This window comes from Lissotriton helveticus, chromosome 7 (assembly GCF_964261635.1).
Source record: "Lissotriton helveticus chromosome 7, aLisHel1.1, whole genome shotgun sequence".
Taxonomy (NCBI): domain Eukaryota; kingdom Metazoa; phylum Chordata; class Amphibia; order Caudata; family Salamandridae; genus Lissotriton; species Lissotriton helveticus.
Window position 1 is genome coordinate 1,949,182,612 of NC_136068.1, and position 20,482 is coordinate 1,949,203,093.

Consider the following 20,482-nt stretch of genomic DNA (forward strand, 5'->3'; position numbering starts at 1 on the left):
CAAGCCTTTCCTTCCCAGACTAATACACTTGTAAAGCTGCCATTGGGGGCACATGCTCGGCTCTTGGGTTTCCACACATTTATGATATTCAAGGTAATACTGCCAGAATTGTGAAGGAGATTTTTCAAAATTAAACATAGCCATTTATGGAATACTCTCTTGCAAGTATCTGGAAAAGAATACAATATGTTCAAATTCCAGAAGTCAAAATCATATATTTTCTCAAACCAGATTTTGGGTAGGAGTTTGTTTTCTGAAATCCCCTAACCAAAGTTGTGTTGGAAAGTTTAGAGCATTCCATAAATCCAAAACAGGACTCCAATTGCATCCGTAACTTTTGAGCCACCGACCTGCTTAAATGGTGCAGACAGCTCACTTAATTATTTTAATAAACTCCAGGAAATACAAGCACACTCAGTTGTGATTTCCAAAGACTTTAATTCTTGAGCTCACCTGCTGTCGCACAGCAACCACAAGTAGCCGGAATAAATGCGTCTGATCAGACGAGGCAATTTGTACAATTGAGATTCAATCAGTCAAACAAAAACAAATATGGTTAGATCTCTCTAACTACAAGTACAAAAGGGATTGTTTTGATTTATTAAGGTACTGGGTTCCTGGACGTCCTTGTGCACGGATGTATGTCGAATGTGCTAAAAATGCTAAAACATGGCCCAATGAGAAACAGTAAACGTAATAATGAATTCAATTACACTAAAACTGTTCATATATTATTAAAACTTAAGATAAAGCCATGTCTTCATGATTCCACGCGGTCTTTCTTCTTAGTGATGCGTATCTCCATTTTACACCGCTAAAAAAGAAAAGAAATGTTTTCTGCATGTTACATGGTAATAAATATTAACATTACACATCATTTCTCTTCAATACATTTTCACAAAAAAACATTTACCCAAGTCCATAATGGAAATTCTACTACTATTTAATTTCTCCCTCAATACACATGTGGCATGCGTGTGTGTAGAGCTCTCTCTGCTACCGAATCAGGGTTTTTAAAAAACACTGGCAATTCTACTGATTGGTTTAGATGAAATGGAGTAATGACTTTAGGAGGGAATTTGGGATTTATGCTTAGGACCACTTTGTTACGGTGTAATTGCAAAAATGGTTCTTGTATAGTGAAAGCTTGAATCTCACTTGCTCTCCTGAGAGAGGTAAAAGGAAAGCTGTTTTCCATGTGAGAAATTGTAGTTCACATTTGTGTAAAAGTTCAAAAGGGGGGTCCCATGAGCCTGGTAAGAACAATGTTTAGGTTCCACACTGGAGAGGGTGGTAACCTAGAAGGAAGGGGACGCGCTAATTGTCTATCATATCGCCGTGAGGGGAACGGCTGTCCAGAGCCTTTACCGTGTTGTGCCGTGAGGGGAATGGCTTTCTTAGCTGCTCCCACGCCGTGAGGGGAACAGCTTCTTGTCACTATAGCGCCGTGAGGGGAACGGCTTCGCGGCAGTGTGCATCAGCCGCCTACAACTCCCAGCAGCCTCCAGGGGAGCAACGTCAGCCGCGCGCCGGCGCAGCCCTCAAAGCGCTCCCACCCCCACGCATCGTGGGACGCGCGCGGGCGGCCGCCGGGCTAAGCCTGGGCAAAGGGCGGGCCGTCTGTGGCCGTCAGGGGCTGGCAGAGGCTGGGTTGGGCCACCCCCCTTTCCTCCTCTATCTGTGAGTTGCGGAAAGCCCTTTTTGTGTATTGGAGCCAGGAAGAAATCAGATGGAGGCCTGGCATCAGAGTGGGTCGCCTGGATATGGACTTACTCCTGGAATCTTTTTAGAGGCATTATTTTGGAGGGCGTGAAGAAGAATCGTGTTATAACGCTAACCAACCCAAGGTACTGACTAACAAAGTCGTATTGTGATTAATTACCTGCGATACCCATTGGGGGTAGTCGCACTCTCAAGGATATGTGTACCCGAAAAGAGTCAAATAGAATGCAGGGGGAGGTGTAAGGAGGACCCTGGACGCTTTCATGGTGAGGGCGGAGTCTCTTTTGAATCATGAAATCCAGTTAACCGAAAAGAGGCTCTCATTGGATAAGCTCATCGAACAAAAAAGATCATCCATGGGCCCCATTGCAAGTTGTCCATCCCCCCCTCACAGGGCTCCTCCCGAGGCAAAGCACAAGGGGAAATAGGGTCACCACCAAGGCTACAATACACTCTCCCGCACTAACAGTAGGGGAGACCACTTCACCACAAACCATTGAGCTAGATAAAAACGACCAAGATCAGCCAGACTCTTCCCTTCAAGAAGGGTGGAATCACAGGATCGCATCTCTCTGACACCTGACCTTCTAGGGCGAAGAGAACGAGGAGGCGAATACATCTAATCAGGAGATAGCGAAAAAAAATTCTTCAGAGCTCAGAGGGGAGGTGATCACGCGCTCAAAAAAGGTGTTACAAGCAAAGGACATTACTACAAATAATAACAATCTAAGAGAGACCAAAGTCCCAGCTAGGTGCACAAAGAAGGGGGGACTGCATATTCAGAAAAAGACGGGACAGAGAGGAGCAGCGAGAGGGAGGGGGGCCACGGAAGAAGGGACATTACCACTCCCACGAGGTGCCCGAATTGCATTGAGGCAGCGGTATTGGAGGGTTGTAACAAAGAGTTGATCAGCAAATTTGAATTCCTACTATCAGCGCATTTGGGACCTCTGCAGAAGAGGCTAACGTAATAGAAGGGCAACTCTCGCAACTAATAACAAAAGATAGAACGGAGGTCGTAATGGAGAAAGGATTACGGCCGATGGGGAGGGAAGATGTTGAGATTACACACACCCTAAGCTAGGACTACCCAATGATGGCACAAGCGGGGTGCATAACAATGCAATGGACCCGGCTAAAGACAGGCAAGAGGCGCCAAGGAAATACCCACGAGGTGGAGGCACTAGTAGTGAGGCTCAGGGGCATTCAAGCTCAAGTGAAGTTAACAGGCAAACAAGGGGGGAGAGGCCAGTGGCCCAATCCAACACCGATATTACACCGTGTGATCGGGGGGTTGGAAGTGCTAGACTCACTGAACTGGCACCCCCACCGGTGGACATGGCAACTAACACCCAGGAACTGCCAGTACTAGATTTACCTCCAGCAGCAAGCCCCTACACAGTGGTTCTGACAGGGATCCAGGCATGCACAGAGGGCAGGGAAGAAACCACCCGTTCTTTGATTAACAAAGCAGCTCATTGGTTGGCCATTAATGTAGGTTTCATAGACATATTTTATTGGCCAGAAGAGTATCATGGATTGGAAAGAGCAGAAAGGGATTCCCGGGAGACTGTGTAATATTAAACTTCAGATACCCGGAGATGGTAAGAGACCTATTGCACCATCAAAAGACGGGGAATCACCAGGATGCGAGCGCTTCCAGGGCTAGATTACTCCCACTAGGCTTCTTTTACAGAGATCTTGTGCAAGCCCAGAATAGGGAAGGCCCAAGACAATCAAGGGCAAGGACAACGGAAGGGGGGCAATTAGTGCCGTTTAATCGATATGTCCCCTTACAAAGTATTTCCGCCCTAAGCGACCTAGACGGACTACCTGAGGGACCAATCACAGATCCAGGGGGCGCCAAGGAGGAAGTACAGCTCGCCATGGCTGTGGGAGGAGTAGGTGGGAATCTGATTGACATCCCAACACAGTCCACAGCACAGATAGCTTATAGAGAGTATGGCACTGAACCTAGCCCTCCCGGAGGGTCGGCATCCTATAAGGGGCTCACCACCTTGAGTCTCAACTCTTCTTCAGGAGGACAGGGAATTTTTAACATAATTACCTGGAATGTAGCAGGCCTGTCTAGCAAATAAAAAAATCAGGATTGGCGGAAATATATAAGGAGATTCAAAATAATCTGCCTGCAGGAAACATGGGAGGTGGACTCGGCCAATCTAGCAATGGAAGGATATAAAATATACTTCGTCCCCGCACGAAGATCCTCGGCCGGGCGAGCTAAGGGAGGTTTGATCACGTATGTGGACCTTAGGCTAAGGGGAAAATGGGAGAATTTAGCTTGGGGCTCTGCTTGCACCCAAGGGATACAATTCACAACCAGGGGTTTGAAACTGATACTCATTAATTTCTATAATGCCACTCATGGCGGACAGACATCGGCCAGCCTGGCTAACAAGAACCGAATCACAGGGAGGGCGTAGAGCGCAGTTGGTGGTGATTGGAGATTTTAATTGCCATCTACGTGAACACTTACTTAATAGTCAGGGGGTCTGGGCATCATGCCCAAGGGAAGCAGGCTTACACATGGAACATAACAGGGAGGGATTGGAGCGAAGCAAGGTCTTGGGAACTCATGCCCCAACACACACATTAGACCTGATAAGAGTAGTGGGGGCCCCGGGCATCCCTCCAACATTCAAAGGTAAAGGAAGGGGCTCCATTATAGATTTTATTTTTGTACAGACTACCTTAATCTGCCGAATATTGAGTTTTAATGTCGAATTAAGCCCCTTCAGCGATCATAACCCGCTGGTCCTGACCCGACAGGACTCAGATCCAGCCAAGCACACTCCGTGCAAACAGATCGGAGGTTATTTCAAAGTAACGGACCCGGGAAGAAGATTAAGATGGGCAAATATTTACTGCGATACATTTCACAAGGCCTTATTGACGGGGGAAAACCACCAGATATGGAAGTGCTTGGACCCGGCTATTGAGGGGTGGGCCTAATTACTGCATAGAGGGGGTGGCACGTCGTATTGATGAGCTCCTCAGAATTACTATTAGGAAAAAAGGAGAAGACACCCCAAAGTGGTTTAACAAGCAATGTTCTAGAGCCCTTAGAGATTTGAAAGCAGCACTAAAGGCGGTTCCCAAAGACAAGCTTCGTGTGTCACTGTGCAGGGGGAGGTATAAACAGGCCCTGAAACATTGTAAATCCTCACTGCAAAATGAGGCATGAGAAAACCGGAGGCAGCTGAAGCGAGGAATATGTCTGCCTTCTGGAGAATTGTGAATGAACCGCTCTTACAAGATAAGAACAAACCCAAAATCGCCTGCCATGTCCTACCAGAGGCTTGGGTGGAGCATTTCAAGGGCCTTTATAACCATGATTGCCCAAGCATTGTACTTCCACCTTAAGGGGTAGAAAACCAATCATCCCTGGAAATTCCCTTTTCTTGGGTGAGATAAAAGCAGGGATCGAGGGACTAACCCGTAATAAGGCCCGGGGACCGGACGGGATACCCCTCGATCTCCTGCTTTCTCAGGTAGACTTGTGGGCTCCAATCTTAGCAAGTGATTAACACAGCAGTGGAGACAGGTATGCCCCCTTCATGGTCCACTGCGACAATCGTTCCAATCTTCAACAAGCATTTGCAATGCAATAGGTCTCGCAATAGAAAAGTTTGAGCTTTTGGTGTATAAAATGTAAAAAAAAAATTATTTTGTTTGTTTTTCAAAATATAAAAGTATTAATTTTGTTATTAGAAATGCCAATAGTTATAAAGTTAGCAAATGTTACATCTATAGCATTAGTAAAGGTACATGTTTAGTTTTCCCCTGTCTTACATGTATTGATCTGACAAATCACAATGTTTTAACAAGAACAGAAGTGAAAACATTTAACATATTTTTATAACAATTGTAATAAAGCTTGAAACATTGACAGAAAATATTTGAAGCAGTTGTTGTTGAATGGTTGCACAGATGGATGCTGTGGTGGCGCTGAGTGATGTTGTTTTGGGGACAAGTGATGCTGTGGCGTTCAGTGATGCTGTTGTAGCGCATAGTGATGTTGTGGTGCTCCTGAGTGAAGCTGTAGTGGTGCTGAGTGGTGCTGTGGTGGTGCTGAGTGGTGCTGTGGTGGAAGTGTGCACTGCCGGCTGGTGGTGTGTGTGCCTGGTGGAAGCGTGCACTGACGGCTGGTGGTGTGTGTGCCTGGTGAAAGCGTGCACTGACGCTGGTGGTGTGTGCCTGGTGAAAGCGGGCACCGACGGCTGGTGGTGTGTGTGTGACTGGTGAAAGCGTGCACTGATGGCTGGTGGTGTGTGTGTGCCTGGTGAAAGCGTGCACTAACATCTGGTGGTGTGTGCCTGGTGGAAGTGTGCAGTGACAGCTGGTGGTGTTTGTGCCCGGCGAAAGCGTGCACTGATGGCTGGTGGTGTGTGTGTGGCTGGTGAAAGCGTGCACTGATGGCTGGTGGTGTGTGTGTGTGTGGCTGGTGAAAGCGTGCACTGATGGCTGGTGGTGGTGTGTGTGCCTGGTGAAAGCGTGCACTGACGGCTGGTGGTGTGTGCCTGGTGGAAGCGTGCACTGACGGCTGGTGGTGTTTGTGCCCGGTGAAAGCATGCACTGACGACTGATGGTGTCTGTGCCTGGTGAAACTGTGCACTGACGGTGTGGTTGTGTGTGTGGTTGTATGTGTGGTTGTGCTTGTGTGTGTGGTTGGGAGTGTGGCTGGGAGTGTGGTTGTGGGTGTGGTTGTGGGTGTGGTTGTGGGAGTAGTTGTGGGTGTATTTGTGGGTGTATTTGTGGGTGTATTTGTGTGTGGTTGTGTGTGGTTGTGTGTGGTTGTGTGTGGTTGTGTGTGGTTGTAGTTGTGTGTGGTTATGGTTGTGTGGTTGTGTGTGTGTGGTTGTGTGTGTGTGGTTGTGTGTGTGCTTGTGTGTGTGGTTGGGTGTGTGTGCTTGTGTGTGGTTGTGTGTGGTTGTGTGTGGTTGTGTGTGTGTGTGTGTGTGTGGGTGTGTGTGTGTGTGTGTGGTTGTGTGTGTGGTTGTGTGTGTGGTTGTGTGTGTGTGTGGTTGTGTGTGTGTGTGGTTGTGTGTGTGTGTGTGGTTGTGTGTGTGTTTATAAAGACGTTTTAGCTTTCAGAAGTAAGCAGCTCCAAGGCAGAACGCCTTTCTGTATAACAACTGTATCACATGTCGGATATTGAACAACGCAGGGTGTTACATATCTAATATCAACAAGCATGCCTTTGATCGCATTAATTAATGTATTTAATGCAAGGCACAGGCAGTCACAGAGTTCTATATTAACGTCAACACAACACGGCTGTCCGATAGCAAGGTCCGAGGAAATGTGTTCAAACTAGTGGATGTGGAGACAAACAGGGAATGATGCGTGTTATCACCTATTTAAATGGCACTCACCTGTGGAAGGCACCTCGAGAATGGTGTAATCACTGTGTGAGTGCTGTGGGTCTTGGTATCAAAGTGTACAAGATATCTATCTAAGTCTTCAGCTACAAAAGCAAACTAGAATAGGAAACCCGTAAAAAATGGTAAATTGCTGTCCCATTAGCTAGCATTCTTTTGTTTTCTGTAATGAGGAATAACGAGAGCACAAGATGACTATATATACAAGCTACTTTCACCCGATGTTAAAGATCGGGGCCTTTGAGAGTCAGCATTTTTAATGATCGGTATGCTATGATAACAGTGGCAGGCAGTGGTAGGATGCACCAAAATCGATTCGCCAACGCCACGATTGTAAGGTAATTTAAAAATCTAAAAAGACAGTAAAGCTATTATACAATTATGCTTACGTTTACCAGTGTTTTTTCCATTTCTTGACATCAATGCATGTGTTGCAGTGTGCAGCAGCGGTCCTGCAGAATGTATTGTTTGCATGTATTTGCGGTTGGCCATATTAACTGTGTCGTAAGTCACTCGGGTGCCTTTGTGTTACCAGAAGCCATTACGATCTACACACTACGATCGCTGGGTGTGGTGGGCACTGGCAATTTCCTCGGCTCACCTTTGGGTCGTATTACCACCCATCGCTGATGCTCAGTGGCGTGAGTAGGTGTGTGCGCTGGGAAGACGAGGCAGGGACGCGCTTCTGGCACATTGTTGCACAAGAGAAACTAGGGTTTGCACCATTGAAGCGCTGTGAAGATATACCCCGGAAGTCCACTCCCGCATTAGGACTCTGGCTGAGTGGGCGGCTGTCAAAACGGTAACGTAGAGAACACTGTGTGCAGCAGGGGGTCGCGCCCCAGCGGAATGCGTGGGATGTTTACATCGATAAAATGCAGGCTAAAGCACACGAGAGACTCCCTGAGAGTTAGCTTGGTGACAGTACGGAGTGCTAGCAGAAGTGAACAGCACAAGCAATATGGCCGCATACAATGCAGCGATCGTAGTGCGTAGCGTATGCCACTCTTGTGTACATGCCGGAGCAACAGGTCAGCAGTTTCAGTGGGTGATGGGTAAAGCACTCACTTGGATATAGCCTTTCTCTTTACGTAATGTGACTTCGTGCGAGTTAAACTAACAGCACTTAGCAGCAGAATAAGGGTGGCAGAATAAGCCTGTTTAGCAAGTCTTAAGGGCATTCTTGTTTAAAGCAAGGTCATTGAGTAACATTTCGTCAAACAAGACATGCATGGGAAGTGGGTGGCGGCCGGGAAACTGAAAGTACGTCCGGCCGGCCGGCCGGCCATGAATAATTTTGGGAGGAGAAGCCACAGAGCACGGCCGGCCGGCCGGCCATGAATAATTAGGGGAGAAGAAGCCGCAGAGCGCACGCCGGGAGAAGCCCTTTGCTGTGGTGTCACGGCCTGGCGGCCGTGAACAAATGCAAGAATAGAGAACAAATGGGAGGGGTGGGGGGTGTGCACGCGCATTGTGAGAGGGGGAGCAGGAGGTGAGCCTGAGAGTGGCTGAAGCAACATTGGAGGGCAGAAGTAAATGGGTACCAGAAGCTAGAGAACAATATAGATGGTGCAGGGAGTGCAAACAGGCAATAGCAAGGTGGAGCTTGAGAAGGACGCAGACATGAAAGCAGCGTGGGTTGGGGGAGCACACTAGGGAGAGCGCATCATGGAAGGGCCCAGGGGAGAGCCACACGGGCGAGACAAGGCAGGGAGGAAGAGAAGCATTACTAGGTAGGCAGATGAAGAAAACGTGCGCTTTGGCGAGCTAAAACAAACAAACATGCACTGGAATATTGTGCAAAGCATCGCACACTGTCAAAAAATAACCACAGTGCACATTATGTGGTGGGGCAAGCTCGTATGTGGTGTGCGAGGCGGGCAGAAAGGACGGCCATGGGAGGTGGGAGGGGGAGAGATGCTGATGTCAGATTAGCTGCGGAGCGGATCTCTTTCAAGTAGCTCACGGCCTCGAGGCCGTGAAAGTTAAAGCAATTAGGGGGGAGGTGGGAGGGAGGCTGATAGGCAGAAGGCTCGGGCAAGCTCGTGCACGAGGACGTGCACTTCTCGAAATCCGCTTTTTGGGAGCCTTTTGAGAGCCTTGGGTTTAAGTAGTGGTTTAGCTGCATTAGACTCGCATACTCATTCCTGCGGAATGGAGTAGGCGAGACCTAAAAAGGGTGACAAAGACAACCCACAATGCTACAGGCCTATCTTCCTCATTGACGTCTCAGTGAAAGTCATGGGGAGAGCAATCCTTAACTGCCTTATGGAATGGGCAGAAGAGCATGAAATCATCTCGGACATCCAGTACGGCTTCAGGCCAGGTCGCTCAACAACTGACCAATGTCTTAATCTTTATCTCCTTGTTGCCAAGTACACAGTCGCCAGTAATGAGACGGTGTACCTGGCATTCATGGACCTGACAGCGGCCTTTGATCGGGTCAATCGTGCTAAATTGTGGGAGCTACTGGGGACCATGGGCGTGGACCCAGGACTGGTGAATATTCTGTGTACCTTACACCAGCACACTTCAGCCCGGGTCCAATATAATGATGAGGGCGACACCTCGGATTCCTTTCCTTGTTCAAGGGGTGTTAGACAGGACTGTATTTTGGCACCTTTTTTATTCACACTATATATTGATGGTTTAGACAAGGCCCTAGGGGATTTAGGGGCAGATAGTCCGAGGATAGGAAACCGAGAAATACCAGTCCTGCTGTACGCTGATGACGCAGTGCTGCTATCACGCACCGCACCGGGCCTCCAGCACCTGATTGAGGGTTTTGTTAGCTTTAGGGAGAACCTGGAGTTATCCGATAATCTCTCCAAATCCTACATTATGGAGATGGGGAAAAGACCAGGCAGGAAATTTACCTTCACGATTGGCCCCCATTCTTTAGAAAAAGTGCAGGCATTTTCTTACATGGGCATTGTGTTTGATACCCGGACTAGGTTTAATAAATTGATAGAGGGGAAATGTGGATCTCTTTCTAGCACCTCGGGCGCAATTATGACATTTGCACACAGGCTGGGACGCTGGGCCCCAGAACAAATCATGAACCTGTACAGGGCCATTTGTAAGGCAAAAACGCTATACGGTAGTGAGGTATGGGGATTCGCTGATCCTTCAAGGAATCAGGTTGAAGAAAACAAATTTTTGCGAAGATTACTGGGAGTCCCACAGAGTACTCCAACTTACTCCACCCATGAAGAGCTAGGTCTTTCTTACATAACAGATGAGATCCAACTAAAACTCCTCACTTGTTGGATAAAAACATGGACCAATCCCGAAGCGACCTTAGGAAGGCAGATTATATCTGATTGTATCAAAAAGGAGCATGGGCATAACATCCCCTGGTTGAAATATGTTAAGGAAACTCTGGTCGGTCTGGGCCATGCCGACTTATGACAACCCGAAGTCGCTGGTAGCACAGGCCAAGGAGATTGTTAAGTCGGCATTTTTAAAGCAGAGGACCTCCGCCAGGGAAGACACCGAGATGATCAAACCAACTGTAAGAGCCCACCTACTCGCTAAATCTAGTCCTGGATTGGAACCATATTTGGCCTACATTTATAATGCCCAGGACAGATTCCTGATGACGAGATTTAGGATGAACCAACTTCACCATACACTGGGGTGCCCAGCGGGGTTTTTATCAATGTTTGAGTCAAGGGGCCCCTGCGGCTGCGACGATAAGTCTCCGCAGGGTACGCTCCATTTTGTTTTATTGTGCCTTTTTATGCTCACCCCAGGATGTTGTTTTTAAAAAGAATTTTAAAGACTGCTAGGTTCAATTAAAGCAAGGGTGGCGCTGTTATTCTTTATTGAAGCAACTTGTATAGTGTTTTTATCTCTCGTGTTTTTAAATGTTTGTTGTACACTTTTATGGTATTCATGGATACCGAATAAAGTAATTTTGCCTGTCTGTCTGTCTGATTCTTTTTAATCCTTCATAAATGCTTTAATTGCAGGTACTCTAAATAATTGCAGATGTTGTCTATTTTGTAGGTACGCAGCAATTGGCTGCAAGATGTAATCTTATGGATGAATATGCTAGATTACATCTCTGTAAGTGTAGGAGGTGACATATGATGTTCTGGATGGAAGCATCCAGGGGATCAGTTTGATTATTGTTGTAGTAAATGGCAAATCTTTTCCATTTTGATGCATAGCAAGCTCTAGTAGTAGGTCTTCTGGCTTCTTTAATGATATTCATACAGTCTGGTGGCAGGTTAAGATAACCAAACACGAAGACTTCAGGAGCCAGATGGCCAGATTCAGTTGACTTGGGTCTTGATGCCTGGTTTCTCCATGGTTCTGCGTTAGCAGAGATGGAGTCAGGCACAGTCTTTGGTGTGGAACTAGAGGGAGTTCTAGTAGCGTTGTGAACCACGGTTGGCGTGCCCATGTGGGAGCTACCAGGATCAGTTTGAGAGACTGTTTTAGTTTGCGCACTACGGGTGGTATTAATGGGAGTGGCGAAAAAGCATACGGAAATCTGCCGGACCAGTTCATCTATATCGCATTGCCCTTGGACCTCGGGTGTGGAAACCTGGCGGCGAAGGTTGGGCCTTTTGCATTTTTGTGGGTGACCCCACTTGTGGAAGAATGGTAGAAGAACTTGTGGATGTAGTTCCCATTCGTGAATCTGTTGTGTCTGTCGACTTAACAGATCTGCAAACTGGTTGTGAACCCCTGGAAGGTGTTCTGCTAGCAGATATATGTTTTTTGGAATGGCCCATCTCCAAATGTTTGGTGCACGCTGGGACAGTTCAGAGAATGTGTGCCTCCTTTTTTTTTTTCAATGTAGTACATGGCTGTCACGTTGTCCGTCCGGATTAAGACAGCTGTGTTCTGTACAAGTACTTGGAAGGACTTGAGTCCTAGGAATATTGCTAGCAGCTCTAGGTGATCGATGTGGAGCACTTTTTGTTGAGTGGTCCATTTTCCTGAGTTGTAGGATGTAGGAGATGGGCTCCCCATCCTGTCAGGGATGCATCTGTTGTAAGCACTATTTGTGGAACTGGCTCGAGGAACTGCCGCCCTCTGGACAAGTTTTTGGTGTTCCACCACGGCAGAGAGTGATGTGTGCGGCTGTCTACCAACACCAGGTCTGTGAGGTGTCCTTGCGCTTGGTTCCACTGTCGTGCTAGACATTCCTGCAATGGGCGCATTTGCAGTCTTGCATATGGTACAATAAAAATGCAAGATGCCATCATGCCTATTAGTTGCATGAACACACTGGCTGGGAGAGAGTGTTGGTTCTGACACTTTGTGATTAAAGGCTTGAATGCTCTGTATCCTGGCTGGACTGGGATAAGCTAGAGCTGTCGACGTGTTTATTGTGGCCCTTAGGTATTGATGTACATGAGAGGGCTGAAGATGCGACTTGGTGTAGTTGATTGTGAAGTCGTGTAGTGTTTGAATTGTTTGAGATGTGTGTTGGACACACTGGTTGAATGACTTGGCGTTTATGAGCCAATCATCTATGTATGGGAAGATATGCATTTGTTGTCTTCTGAGATGTGCTGCTACTACTGCTAGGCACTTTGTAAACACTCTTGGTACAGTTGTGACCCCAAATGGAAGGACTTTGAACTGGTAGTGTTGTCCTTCTAGCACAAACCTTAGATACTTCCTGTGAGAAGGATGTATGGGAATATGGAAGTAGGCGTCCTTGAGATCTAGTGTAGTAAGGAAATCGACTTGTTGCAACAACGGGAGTACTTGTTGTAAAGTGATCATATGAAAATGATCTGAGTGTATATACAGATTGAAGGGCCTGAGGTCGAGAATTGGTGTTAGTGTCCCGTCCTCCTTGGGTATTAGGAAATACAGCGAGTAAACCCCTGTCCCTTGGTGTTGTGATGGAACTATTTCTATTGCGTCTTTTTGCAGCAAAGAGAGAACCTCTTGTTGGAGCAGCGTTAGATGTTCTGTGGACATTAGGCGCTGTCTGGGTGGTATATGTGGAGGGGTAGCTGTGAGTTCTAGGCAGTAGCCATGTTGGATAATCTGTCTTACCCACTTGTCTGTTGTGATGGAATTCCAGACCGGTAGGAACTGTGCTATTCTCCCCCTACCGGAGTGGAATGCTGTTGGGGGAGCGGAAGGAAGTCACTGCTTTGTGTTGGGAGAGGTCCGATTGTTGTTATTACCTCTACCTCTGCCTTTCTTGTTATTACCTCTGTAGCCCCCTCTAAAGTATCCTTTATTGGAGGATGATTGTGTATTGTTTTTAAAAGAAGCTGAGTTGTCTGCTCCAGCATGTTTGGAGCCTCCTCTATAAAAGGAGCGACAAAAGGAGCCTCTTGTTTGTGTGGACTGCAAAGCTCCCATAGATTTGGCAGTCTCAGTATCTTTTTTCATTTTTTCAAGTGCGGTGTCGACAGCTTGGCCAAAAAGCTGCTGCTGATTAAATGGTTGATTTAATATGGTAGTTTGCACCTCTTGCTTAAATCCTGAGATGCGTAGCCATGCATGTCGTCTGAGGAGGACGCTAGTGTTTATTGCTCTAGACGCAGTGTCTGCTGCATCAAGTGTGCACTTGATGGAAGCATTACAGATTAGCTTACCTTCTTGGATAAGGTCATTACCTTGTGCTTCATATTGGTCAGGTAGATGCTGTAGGAGTGTTTCTAGCTGATCATAATGAGCCCTATCGTATCTTGCGAGGAGGGCTTGTGTATTAGCTATGCGCCATGTGTTACCTGCTTGGGCAGCTACTCTCTTGCCTGAAGCGTCTATCATCTTTGACTCTTTATCAGGAGGCGGTGCATCACCTGATGTTTGTGAGTTTGCTCTTTTTCTAGCGTTGGAAACGACTAGCGAGTCTAAAGGTAATTGTCCATTAATGTATGCAGGATCCCCAGGAGCAGGCCTATATTTCTTTTCTATTCTGGGGGTTATGATCCTAGCCCGTACAGGATCCTTAAACACTTCTGGTGCGTGTTTAATTACTCCTTTGATCATAGGTAGAATTTGCACTGACCTCTGGGCTTGCTCAAAAGTGTCAAGTAGAAAATCCTCTTCTGCCTCATCTGAGTGCATTGTGACCCCATGATGGGGTCTTCCAAGACGACAACAACATGCAATCATCCGAGCCCAACACCAGGTGGCGATCTAATGCACAGTGTGAGATCTGCAGCTCATATGCTTCGAACATAGAATTGCAATCATATTAATTTCTCATGTCGACTTGAGCATGAGTGCCATAGGAGGTACCTTCTGTGCTTGGAGCAGCTCTATTGCGTAAGTGTCCAAACCCAATATTATCTTCTGGAGGAGAAGGTTTGGATGGGTATGCATATGGATCAGGAATATCTGGTACATCCTGTGGAACATCTGGTGGGATTGGGTCCTCCCAGTCAGGTGGATCTGTTGGGTAGTTAAAAGGGTCATTTGGGTCGTTCCCTCCCCCCATAATATCATCATCGTCATTATTATGAGGTGTATGTTGTGGTGAGAAATGAGGTGGAAAATGTTGATGTGGTGAAGGAAGAGGAGGAGAGATAGATTGAGGTATAGGAGAAGAAGGGCACATAGGTGATGTAGCAGAGTCCTTGTTTACAGGCACTGGATGTGGAGGTGCTGTATCCAATTTCCTCTTTCAGTTTGGCCCAATAGACACATGTCCTGTGTCTGGGTCAATATAGATCTTTTTATGTCGTGGATCAGGGTGAAAAAGCTCCTCTTCCTCAGGAACCGCTTTCGGTGCCGTTTTTTTCGGTTCCGAGCGTGGTTGTGTCCTGTGTGTGTCTTTAGCCTTAGGAGTTGAGGTAGAGTCCTTTGGCGTAGATCTTAGCTCCGAAGATCTTGGCTTTGGAGCCGAAGCCGGTTTAGTCAGGGTGGGAGCGTCAGAAACAGTCTTTTTTATATTTGGAGCCGATTTATCTTTCGGAGTTGACGGTTTCGGAGTTATTTTCGGAACCCGGACTTTTCGGTTTCGGTGCCGATGGAGCTGGTGGTACCGGCACATGCGGTTTACTCAGTCCGGAGCTACCGGAAGGCTTTTGTATTTTCTTCGGAGCCGAGCTCAAAGGCTGGGCTTCTGAAGAAGTTTTTCGGTTGCGACTGGGCCCCGGAGACGGAGTGTTGACCTTTGCCTTTGATTTGGGTGTTGGGGGTGGGACAGGGGCAGTAGTACTCACGTGCTGACCCGATGATATGGAGTCATCGGAGTCGTCTGCCCCAGATACGATTTCGAGATCTTCGGAATCCTCCTCGGGGACATCTGGACCTTCGTCGAAGATGTCGTCTGGTTCCAGAGCTGATCTCTGCATGATTTGTCGACGGGCCCTTCGATCTTGAATAGTCTTCTTGGATCGCAAAGATGCGCAGGCCGGACAGCTTGATTCGTCGTGTTCTGGTGATAGGCACAGGTTACAGACCTTGTGATGGTCACTGTGCGGGAATTTTGCTCCACACTGGGGGCATTTCTTGAATGGTGTCCTTTCCATGAGCTGTAGGCCTCCCGGCGTTGATAGGCCCAACGGCCTGCGTCGATGACCGGAATCAAGCTGATGAGATGTAGTCGATGATTCTTGATGTCGAAAGTTGTTTAGCCGAGTTTGAAGTAAGTTTTCTGACGCGTTGAACTACTTAGAAGAAGTTTCGAACCGGAGCGGAAAAGTAGCATCCGAACCCAGTGGCGGAAAAAAAACAATCTAAGGATGGAGCTGATGCCCATGCGCACTATCGTCCAAGGGAGGAGTCACCTATCTCGTGACTACAAAGACTTCTTCCAAGACGACAACAACATGCAATCATCCGAGCCCAACACCAGGTGGCGATCTAATGCACAGTGTGAGATCTGCAGCTCATATGCTTCGAACATAGAATTGCAATCATATTAATTTCTCATGTCGACTTGAGCATGAGTGCCATAGGAGGTACCTTCTGTGCTTGGAGCAAGAGTGTCGCAGGAGGTACATGCTGTGGTTGGAGCAGGAGTGCCGTAGGAGGTACCTGCTGTGGTTGGAGCAAGAGTGCCGCAGGAGGTTCTGCGTCTGATCAGAGTGCAGTAGGAAACATCTGCTTTGAAGGATGAGTTACAGCGCTCCTTTACCCCAAAGGCATGGTCAGGCATCTTTCACAGAGCCTTTAGTGCTCCTGGGAAGGAAACCCTAAGTCAGAGGTATTCAAACTGTGGGGCGCGACCCCCAGGGGGCCGTGGAGTGATAAAAAGGGGGTCGCGCATTTCCTTCACACTTCTGCCCAGGCCCATAGCTTCAGCCCCTCTCCTCCCCGCTGTGTGTCTCGGCCCGGGCTGCTGCATTGCAGTTGGAGCTGCTGGGGGCTTGGCTGGGCAGTGTCTGGAGTCTTCTCTCCGGCACAGCCCGAGATTTTCACAGGTCTTTAAAGACTATTAAAAGAAAATGCCAGCCCTGAGTTGTTTAAAGAGCCTGCCAAGATGTCCTCTTGACACTAAATAGAGTTATAAATAAAAAAATATATATTCATTTGTTATGTGACTTTTCTGTCTTTGTTCCCTTTAATTATCAGTCATTCAGGCTGCTCTAGAACACAATTAAAAGTGCTTTCTATTTATATTTTCTGTTCTATGTATGTACAGATAAGTGTTGAAAATACAGTTTTAGGTAACTGCTTATTTTTGTACCATCTGGGCAATCAAAATAATGAGCTGGCAACCCTAATCATAGGACTGGGTGCGGGACAGCAGTGATAGGGGAAGAGAGGGAGTACTGGGGTGGGTGCTGAGCAGTGATTCATTTGTAATAAAACATGTGTCAGGGCCCTCACCAGTAGGCCACTGCAACTCTAATCACCCACCCATTGCCTTGCTTGACCGGCCAATGACCATACCTTTGCAACTACGAACCATAACACTTGTACAAGTGTGACTATTCAGACTATTTCAAGCCTCCAAATCTATAAGAATGGCATGGGTGTCAGGAGTATATCATTTTTAATGTATATTGAATTAATAAACAGCTGTTCAGCTCATCCCTAAATTACACAGATTAGACAGAGCCACCATGTGGCAGTCTCTCATAGTGCTAGTGTGCACAATTAGGTGCCAAGTGCTGGAAACCACCTGCTCAAATTAGGCACTGGTGCGGAGGTAACGGGGGAGAGGGACGTTGGTTCAAGAAGCTGTGGAAGAACAACTGCCAGGTGAGCTTCTAATGTGGCAGCACGTATTCCTGTGGAGTGGAAGGCCCATCAAAAAGGTTAAATAGACCTCTTTCTGATGTCAATTGCTGTATGTTGGTTACAAACTGATACTGATAGGGTGAAATCATTTCTCAGTGTCACTGTGTGTGAAAATAATGAAGCAATGCTCACCCAAAATACGCTGCATCACATAGCATTATTTACATTTACTTCCCACACAATTTGGTCAAGCCTGTCGTGTAATTTGGTCCTCACCTGCCTCATAATTCCAGTAGCCCTGCCTGCAGGTTTAGAAATTTTTGTCAGGAGAGGGTCCTTATGCCTGAAAATCTTGAATGGGGGGGGGGAATTCTCGGCATCCTAAACTTTGAAGACCTCTGCCCTCAGTACACTGATGCATTACTGGCACTACACCCCAGCCAAAATGGCTAAATGGAAGCCTGAAGGGGACAATAGTTGTTGGCGCAAATGCAACCACCTAGGAATGCTGACCCACCTTCTTGGTGGCAGAGTGGGCTAAAGAACGGTGATGGATTAAACCCAGATCTGTTGACTGGGTGTGAGTGTTTGATTGATTCAGATGCTCCATCCATCACCACCCCCTTTTGTACCGCTTTTGGCCGCCATAAGTTGTCAGGGTATGCTCAGACGTGAGTCCCTTGCTCACTTTGCCACTGGATTCAAGCAAGCCGGGCTGAAGACGGCTGCAATGCCAGAAACCGGTCCTCGGAAGCTTGTTTCCGGTCCAGGGAAGGCATGGCTTGGCAGTTCGGGCTGGACTGTTCCCATGAGGCACAGGGTCAGACTGATTTGCATATAGCCATGTCTGAACTGGGGTAGCATGGTGGGCTAAAGAACGGTGATGGATTAAACCCAGATCTTTTGACTGGGTGTGAGTGTTTGATTGGTTCAGATGCTCCGTCCATTACCACCCCCTTTTGTACCACCTTCTTTGGCATTTCCCTAAACTACATTTTAAATGTACTGGGCAGAGGTGTTGACAGACATTAATGAAATGTATGTGACAGAACTACCCAAATTCTCTAGTTACAAACTGTTACGGCTACCCAATGCTCTGACTGATCCACGAAGGCAATTACCTTAGCACTCTGTACGGCCAAGCAGGTCATTATGCAAGAGCGGTACACAGACATCGACCCATTCTGATTGGCTACCTAAGCTCTGGGATTTATTAGGCATGGAAAAATTAACAATGACCGTAGAACACAAGCTCACCCAATTCGATAACACATGGGGAGCATGTATACAGTTTCTTACTCAAGACTTCCAGGATTTGTCCTGCCCGGCATTCCATACGAGCGCTTTGTCTCACAAACGCAGAGAGCAGCACCGACTGACCTAGAGAGAACGGCCCTTGATGCCTGCAGCCACTCTGGGACCACCTCAGGACTATCGCTTGCTCACTGCAGCAGGAGTTCCAGCAGGACCCCTCTCCCTCGGACTTTGGTGTCCTTTTCTCCCCTCCTCCAACCCACCCTAACATAGTTGGACCTGAGACCGCTCTACTCCTCCCTCTACTCCCCCCAGTCTACCTGCCGTCCCCCCGCTCACCTCACCGGCCAGTGGATGTAGGCGAGGATTAATGTAAAACAGATTAAAACCTCAAAGCAGGGATGTGGAATGCCTATAGACCGACGCCCAGGACATATTCTTTAGGGTCAAGCACAAAACGTTTTCATGTGTATTTTGTCCTTGGGACAAGTAGGCCCAGACCCCTGCAGCACAAACCTTTGGCTGCCAGTTTACAGTACCAGATTATGGATCAGGAAAGGGCCCTGCCTGCAGTTAAGGTCATGCGTGTGTCCATGTGTCAATGCGGACTGCTCTTGCAATTATGGTTCACTGATGCAAAGCCTTTATTATTAGGGTGAGTGCTCTAAGTAAATGTGAGCTGCACTACTGACAGTGGTCCCAGTATAAAAATGTGTACACGCGTTTACAAAGTTTAACAATAAGAGGCTACGTATAATGCGGCCAGAATGATCCGAGTAGATGCAAATATTTGCACAAGCTTGAAAGCAAGACTGAGGAGTCTTTGCTTTCAAAATAAAATGTTCACCAAACAAATCCAAGTAGGAAATACTGTGAACTTTGTAGGTTCAGTTTCTTTAAATCGTAATCTATTAAAATATGTTGATGCATGCTAGTATTCCTAAAAAATATTAACAGTGGAAAATCAATGCAACCAGTTTGGTGAACATTATGGGAAACATGAAAATAAACAAGCATTGGCAAAACCAATAATTCTGCCATTGGTGGTCAGCCTTTTCGTTTGTCAATGCATGTCTTTTCTTCTTCTTTTTTTTTTTTTTACATATGTATTCCTGTGGAGTGGAAGGCCCATCACAAAGGTTAAATAGACATCTTTCTGATGTTAATTGCTGTATTTTGGTAACAAACTGGTACTAATAGGGTGAAATCGTTTCTCAGTGTTACTGTGTGTAAAAATAATGGAGGGAGAGGGGGGAGGGAAAACGAGAGAGAGAGAGAGAGAGAGAGAGAGAGGAGAGAGGGTGAGAGAGGAGAGAGGGTGAGAGAGGAGAGAGGGGGAGAGAGGAGAGAGGGGGAGAGAGGATGAGAGAGGGAGAGGGGAGAGGGGAGAGGGGGAGAGGGGAGAGGGGAGAGGGGAGAGGGGAGAGGAGAGAGGGTGAGAGAGGAGAGAGGGTGAGAGGTGAGAGAGGAGAGCGGAGGAGAGAGGATGAGAGAGGAGAGAGGGTGAGAGAGGAGAGAGGAGAGAGGGTGAGAGGGTGAGAGAGGAGAGAGGGTGAGAGAGGAGAGAGGGTGAGAGAGAGAGGGGAGAGAGAGAGAGAGAGAGAGGGTGAGAGGAGAGAGGGTGAGAGGAGAGAGGAGAGAGGGTGAGAGGAGAGAGGGTGAGAGGAGAGAGGAGAGAGGGTGAGAGAGGAGAGAGGAGAGAGGAGAGAGGGAGAGAGGAGAGAGAGGGAGAGAGGGAGAGAGAGAGGAGAGAGGGTGAGAGAGAGGGTGAGAGAGGAGAGAGGGTGAGAGAGGAGAGAGGGAGAGAGAGGGAGAGAGGGTGAGAGAGGAGAGAGGGTAGAGAGGAGAGAGGGTGAGAGAGGAGAGAGGGGAGAGAGAGGAGAGAGGGGGGGGAGGAGGGGGGGGAGGGGAGAGAGGGGAGAGGGTGAGAGGAGGTGGACGAGGGGGGCTGAGGGGGTGGTGAGTGGGGGGGGGACGAGGGGAGT

At 47.6% G+C, this 20,482-nt stretch overlaps 1 protein-coding gene across 5 annotated transcripts in view; it reads right to left on the reverse strand.

Annotated features, from left to right (window-relative positions):
- Positions 1–418: 418 nt before the first annotated feature.
- Positions 419–20,482, reverse strand: part of LOC144770963 (double-stranded RNA-specific adenosine deaminase-like) — a 344,975-nt gene continuing 324,911 nt past the window's right edge. For all 5 annotated transcript variants that reach the window (XM_078655821.1, XM_078655824.1, XM_078655823.1 and 2 more), the window contains one exon: positions 419–814. The gene's annotated coding sequence lies outside the window, so the exon portion shown is untranslated. The remainder of the gene's footprint in view (positions 815–20,482) is intronic.